This window comes from Globicephala melas, chromosome 5, assembly GCF_963455315.2.
Source record: "Globicephala melas chromosome 5, mGloMel1.2, whole genome shotgun sequence".
Lineage (NCBI taxonomy): Eukaryota > Metazoa > Chordata > Mammalia > Artiodactyla > Delphinidae > Globicephala > Globicephala melas.
The window spans coordinates 91,583,552-91,590,388 of NC_083318.1; the positions used below are offsets into that span (position 1 = coordinate 91,583,552).

General features: G+C 36.1%; 1 protein-coding gene across 2 annotated transcripts in view; it reads right to left on the reverse strand.

The window, feature by feature from the left end:
* RASSF6 (Ras association domain family member 6) overlaps positions 1 to 2,529 on the reverse strand; it is a 63,734-nt gene extending 61,205 nt beyond the window's left edge. For both annotated transcript variants that reach the window (XM_030877855.2, XM_030877857.2), the window contains exon 1: positions 2,413 to 2,529. The gene's annotated coding sequence lies outside the window, so the exon portion shown is untranslated. The remainder of the gene's footprint in view (positions 1 to 2,412) is intronic.
* Between the last annotated feature and the right edge of the window lie 4,308 nt (positions 2,530 to 6,837).

The following is a 6,837-nucleotide window of genomic DNA, read 5'->3' on the forward strand; positions in this document are numbered from 1 at the left end:
TGGTTATGTGGTTAAATAAATAAATCTCAAATTATTCTCAAATATGGTTAATGGATTTATCTCAGTTGGGGCTACTGTTTGCTATTTAGATATATGCCTATTAAGGAATACAAAAATCAAATATTGATAACTTGTTTAAATTCTAACAATATTTATGCAGCATAAAGACATATTTCCTCTTTGAAAACTGTTTAGTAAACACTGGTACTATAATTTATTCTAAATAGATTGGATTATTTTACAAGTTTTTAGTTAAACTACACTAAACTGATTCAAGCCCCAGAGTACAATATAATAGTACAGTTCAGTTTACTTGGCTTTAGAATTCTATCTCCAATCCTCCAGTCACTATCCCATTATAAGGGTGGGCAGGAGGGGGAATTGGATGAAGGTAGTCAAAAGGTAAAACTTCCAATTATAAGATAAATAAGTACCAGGGATTTAATGTACAAAATGATATATATAATTAACACTGCTGTATGTTGTATATGAAAGTTGTTAAAAAGTAAATCCTAAGAATTTTCATCACAAGTAAAAATTTGTTTTTCTATTTCTTTAATTTTGTATCTGTGTGAGATGATGAATGTTCCCTAACCTTATTGTAGTAATCATTTTATGATGCATGTAAGTCAAATCATTGCACTGTACACCTTAAACTCATATGGTGCTGTATGTCAATTATATCTCAATAAAACTGGAAGAAAAAAAGTTCCTTCTATCTCTAAAAACAAAAAGCCACCGCAAAACAAAAAAAAAAAAACTCGAACAAACAAAATGAAAACACAGTACATACATTGCAGATTTTCAACTCTGCAATTTGAATACATTAAAACAATGATAATATTAAGCTAGGATCAATTGCAAAGCATTTAACTGTTTTATATTAATAAAATAAAAAGATAAAATGTCATAATTGGAAATACTTTGCTAGTCACACCTACTAAGTTTATTCCTTCCTCAAAGTCATCCACATTAATAAAACCATCAGCAACATTAACCAAAATGCCCTTTAAAGAATCATAAAGTAACTTCACTTCCCTATAATTTAAGTGGTAAAGACCAGCAGAACACAGGTATCATTCGTTTATGTTTCTTGTCCGTAAACACAAATAAAAGTCCATATCACTTTAATACAAACAATACAATATGTGCTACAATGTAAGAACATGGACTATATGGTCTAATTTTATCAAAGTTATTCAGGGGCAGTCTCATAAATAAAACTCAAAATTGATGAGTTCTACAACAGGGGGTTGAGTGTTTCTCTCCTATTATGAAATTATTGTTTCTTGTTAGAAATAACATATTCATATAAGTGAGACTTCCCCAAAGTAAAAATGATTGAGTAGCAAAAAGTTTGATTTTGCCACCACATACTCTATTGGAAAAGTGGCAAGAAGCCAGATAATTTCATTGCTACTCAGAGGAATGAGTAGCTTTGCCCACTTGCCATCTGCTTACGTGTCCTGGACCCACTCACTGGAAACCAGTTCAACGCGGTACCCCCATACTGTCTGGTCTCACTAGTTCACTCACCCTCCTTGACATGGACCCTTTGGCAGAGCTGCACATTTCTTAATGCTAATTGAAGGCACTATGTATAGCTATTTATAGAAGGCTTGCTAAGCGTTTAATTCCCATCAAAGCCCTATTGGCAGATACTGTTATGACGCTTACTTTATAGATGGCAAACAGAAGCTTGGCTAGGTTAAGTAACTTGCTATGGGACAAACCAGTAAGTGGCAAAGCCAAGATTTGAACCTATAGCTCTCTTGCTTCAGAATTGGACCCTTAACTCATGGACTCTCATTTAATTATGATTATCCTTTCATTGTTTGGGGCAGTCTTAAATTATATCAGAAATCCTTTTCAATTTTGTGTGTGTGTGTGTGTGTGTGAGAGAGAGAGAGAGAGAGAGAGAGAGAAGTCTCTGTTGATTTGTGGAAAATAATAAAAGTTTAGCTGAACCGCAATTAAAAAGACCTTTCAGGTCTGCTGGTTGAATGTAACCTTGTAACCATAAGAGTACTGAGGGAAAGGGGGGAGTAATGCAGGAGTCTAGTATCTTTTCCAGGCAAACCACAATTCCGGGTGAAGAACTTGAGTTCATGACACTTGTCAGAAAAGGGAGGAGGGTTTGGGGGCCACACTTACCTTCAAGCCCTCCCCTCTTCCCCTCACCCTCCCCATATGCTTACCTTGGTCAGGAAAGGGTGTTCTGAAAAAATCAAAAGGAAAATACGTCCGGGTTTCGGGCTGCTCTGACACATGCACACCTTCAAACTTGGCTCCCTATGGATTTTGCTTTCTAACAACTTGTCCTCAACTTGACCTCAGGGAGTAGATTAGAGGGTTTTTGTTTTCCCCTACCCCCATGTTTCACCTGCTACACTGTGAATGGGAGATTTTTACCTTCGTTGTTGAGCTGAACCTGCTCCGGAGAGTGTGTTTCCCTGCTCAGTTCCAAACTCTGATCGTCGTTGGAGAGTCAGGGCTTGCTCACCTGTCCCGGAGGTGGAGCTGGGGTCGGAGACAAGCGCGGGAGGAGGAGCGCACACACTCCTGCCCGGGGGGGGGGGGGGGGGGGGGGGGGGGGGCTCCCTCTGAGCCTGGCAGTGCCCCTCCCACGAACAGCAAGCCCAAGAAACTGTTAATTATTACTCCTTTTCGCCACAGCAGGGAAGTGTTAGAAACCTGAGCCACTCTCTGTGCCTCAGTGCATGTTGGGAGTGTTTACTTTCTTTCTTCGGAGCCACTGATAGGAACTCTCCTTTGCTCCCTGTCACACATCTTGAGGACAAGTGAATTGACATGCTGGTTAACGCTTTAACCTCTGGACTGGCCGGATTCTAATCTCTCCTCTCTAGTCTGTAGAGAAATAGTCTTTAAGAAATGACACCGACTAGGACTGAATGTCATTATTCACATGTCTTTCTTTTGAAAATTTTCTCTTTTAATCAGAAATTTCTTAATTTCCCCCCCTTGTTCTTTTGCCACCTCCTTTCCTTACTGGCACCCTTTTCACCCAGAGCGGTGGTTCTCCCACTCAGAGCAAACCAGAGCCACCCAGTATCTTGCGAAACCCTCATAACCCATGGGCCTCAGCTCCTATGAGACTCCGATCTAGTAGGTCTAGGGTAGACGGCAGGTATGTTTTAAATAAGCTTCACAGAAGAATCTGGTAGACATCAAAATTTCAAAACTATTGTAATAAAAGTATACAAGAAGAAATGAATAGTAATTTAGTCACTACCTAGTGAATTGTGTTTGGAGACAGCTTTTCCTTAATACCTTTAATTTTAAAAAAGGCACTAAAGTCTAGTTAACTAGACTTATTATGGTGATGATTTCATAATATATGTAAATATTGAATCATTATGTTGTATACCTGCAACTAGTATAATATTATATGTCAATTATAACTCAATTAAAAAGAAAGGAATGGATAAAGGAACTGACAGTTAAAAAAAAAAAAAGAGCTCCCTCTTTGAAAACTACCAAATTTACTTAAAATTAGTAAAATCAGACCCCAAAAAAGGGCACCAAAAACTCAGAGACACTCAGATGACAGATGTTCTGGAAATAGTGCTTTTATTTACACTCACACAAGTGCACTTTTTGGTATCATTGGTACTTTACCTGTTTCCTATGTAAAGCACTTTGATCATGAAAAAAAAAAAAAAAGAAGGTTATTTTACAAGAATAAACCTCAGAGCCCTCAAAAGGAATTAAATATAATTCCTACAATGAGTTGAGTAGGCAGAGTTGATTTCTGGTGTCCTGTGTATTCAAATGTCAAATTAACAGACTGACCATCACTCTAGATTTGCAGGTTACGTGTTTGATATAGAACTTTAAGGATTCTCTATGTTCAAAAGGTCAGACAGTTTATCTAGTTGACTTGCGGTGTGTGGAGGCCAGGGATGATCAGACTGATCATTCCTTGGGCTATTTTAATAAATTGAACAGGCAAATTGGCTTATTGGATCACAATCAAACCTTCTACAACCTCATATATGAGGACAGTGTGACCTGGTATTACCTGTGGGGATTCATTTGATGGCCATGTTGACCTTACAACCCCCCATTTGTAACTGCTGGTATGGACTGACCTTTGAATGATGACTAACAGCAGCTGCAGTGTCTACAGCTCCTAGGCTCCAGAATGTCTTTGTTCAAATCCATGCCCCACTCCCATTGTCTGCATTTCCTTATTATCAGTATCAGAGAAACCTTGTTTTGCCTTTTTTATCTGCAAGCATCCTTGAAGGCTTTATTCCGATTACTCGTTTTCAGCTGGTTTCCTTTCACTAGTTTCAGTGATTCCTTTTGTTCTGGAGTACTTAACCTTTTATAAATATGTAATTTTTATTTTGTAATATAAAAAATACATAATTGCACATGTGGAAAATATAAAAAGCACAGATATGTAGAGGAAAAAAATCACCTACAATTCCATCTCTCAAATATAGTTACCAAGAACAATTTGGTGAATGTCTTTATTGACATACTTTCTCTATGGATATTTACCAAAATGTTATTATATTTGCTTATTGTTTTATAATCTGCTTTTATCACATTAAACATATTATGAACAATTTACCACATGTCAGTCAGTTTTTTTTCTGCAATATGTTTTTAACTAGCTGCACTGTATTACACCACATGGATATACTATTATTTATTTAATCAGTTCCCTATTGAGAAATTTATATTACTATAAATAACGCTGTAGTAAATGTTTGTATGCAATTGCACACAACCACGATTATGCCTTTTAGACATTTCAAACAATGAAGTTGCCAGATGAAAGGTAATACACATTTTTATAGAATTTCTCTCAAGTGTCAATTTTATACTCCTGGAGTAACTCTTGGATTATTTTTCTTCTTTTAAACATTTCCCTATTTGAAAGGTAAAAAAATCATATCCTATTTTAAATATGTATATTATTGATTACCTGTAAGACTGAACCCACATTTAGACTGACCCTGCATTTTTGCTTTCTGTTTATTGTACTGTTTGTTCATTTTTTTGGTATTGATTTCTAAGATCTCTTTATATATTAATCACTTCAACATATAGTCATATATGCTGTAACTATATTTCCCAGTATTATTTGCCTTTTAATTTTGTTTATGGTAATTTTTGACCTACAAAAGTTTAAAACTTTAGTTATTAAATTTATTACTATTTTTCTTTATTGCTTATAACTCAGTGTTAAAAAGCTTTCCCATCCTTAAAGTATATATATATATTTTTCTTCTAGTTTATTTATTTAGAGATTATTTATCTATTAAATTTAACATTTCAACCCATCTGGACTTTATGATGCTAACAACTGTGATATTTAAATCTAAATTAATTTTAAAAAATTATTAGTTATTAAAAAGTAGGATTTATTGAATAATTATAGATTATAAATTCCACAAGGTAAGGACTATGTCTTCTGCTCTATTTTATCTCCAAAGCCTAGCACATGACAAGCAGGTTCATTGTTAACTCAGACCAGAGTTCTATTTGTTTATTCACTTATTTACTTATTTATATATTTGAGATATAGTTGATTTACAATATTATATTAGTTTCAGGTATACAACATAGTGATTAAAAATTTTTATAGGTTATACTCCATCTAAAGTTATTATAAAATATTGGCTATATTCCCTGTGCTGTGTAACATAGCCTGTAGCTCATTTATTCTATACAGAGTAGTTTGTACCTCTAATCCCCTACCCCTATCTTTCTCCTCTCCCTACCAGTAACCACTAGTTTGTTCTCAATATGTCAATCTGTTTCTTCAGGCCAAATGTTTAATAGTCACTCGATTCTTTTCTTTGCAACCTTCCACTCCCAGCAAGTCTTGAAGTTGTATCTTAGTCTCTGCATCTCCACTACCTGCTAGATTAGGCAGTATCACTTCTTGCTCAGATACTACAAATGGCCTCCTAATTGGTCTTTCTGCCTGTACTCTTGTCCCACAATAGTCCATTCTCCACCTGTAGCCAGCGTAATCTCCTATAAACAAAAACCAGATCACAATGCCACCTTTCATCTCTTTTGCTGAAAACCTTTCTGCCGGTTGTCCCCTGTATCAGGGATAAAATCTAGATCTGAACTCCCTACATCTTTGACCTTACTGATTCTCTGCTCTCCTGATACTGACTCTCTCTTGCTGTTTGATTTTTGTTCCTGGGACAGACCAAGCTGGTTATTGCCTCACTGCCTTTGCATTTGGTATTGTCTCTGCCAAGAAAGCTCTGCTCTTGTCACGGCTTCTTTCTTTCCATTTTTTTCTTTTTTTTCCCCTCAAATGTTACTCCTTGGAGAGGCCTCCCATGACCAGTCTATTTTTAATTTTTATTTATTTGTAACATCTTTATTGGAGTATAATTGCTTTACAATGGTGTGTTAGTTTCTGCTTTATAACAAAGTGAGTCAGCTATACATATACATATATCCCCATATCTCTTCCCTCTTGCGTCTCCCTCCCTCCCACCCTCCCTATCCCACCCCTCTAGGTGGTCACAAAGCACCGAGCTGATCTCCCTGTGCTATGCGGCTGCTTCCCACTATCTATTTTACATTTGGTAGTGTATATATGTCCATCACAATGTGTTCTTAATATAATTCTGCTGCAGGGATACAATCACCCATAGAAATGGCACAGAAAAGGAGAAAAAAAGAGATGTGTATAATTAGAATGGGTCATTTCTACATCTCACTAAATCACTCCTGAAAAATATTTAGAGCTGATTGCAACTGGAAGAAAATACAAAGAGAACAACAAATTGCCTGATTGTAACACTATGACCCAATTGCTGTGGGTCACTCATA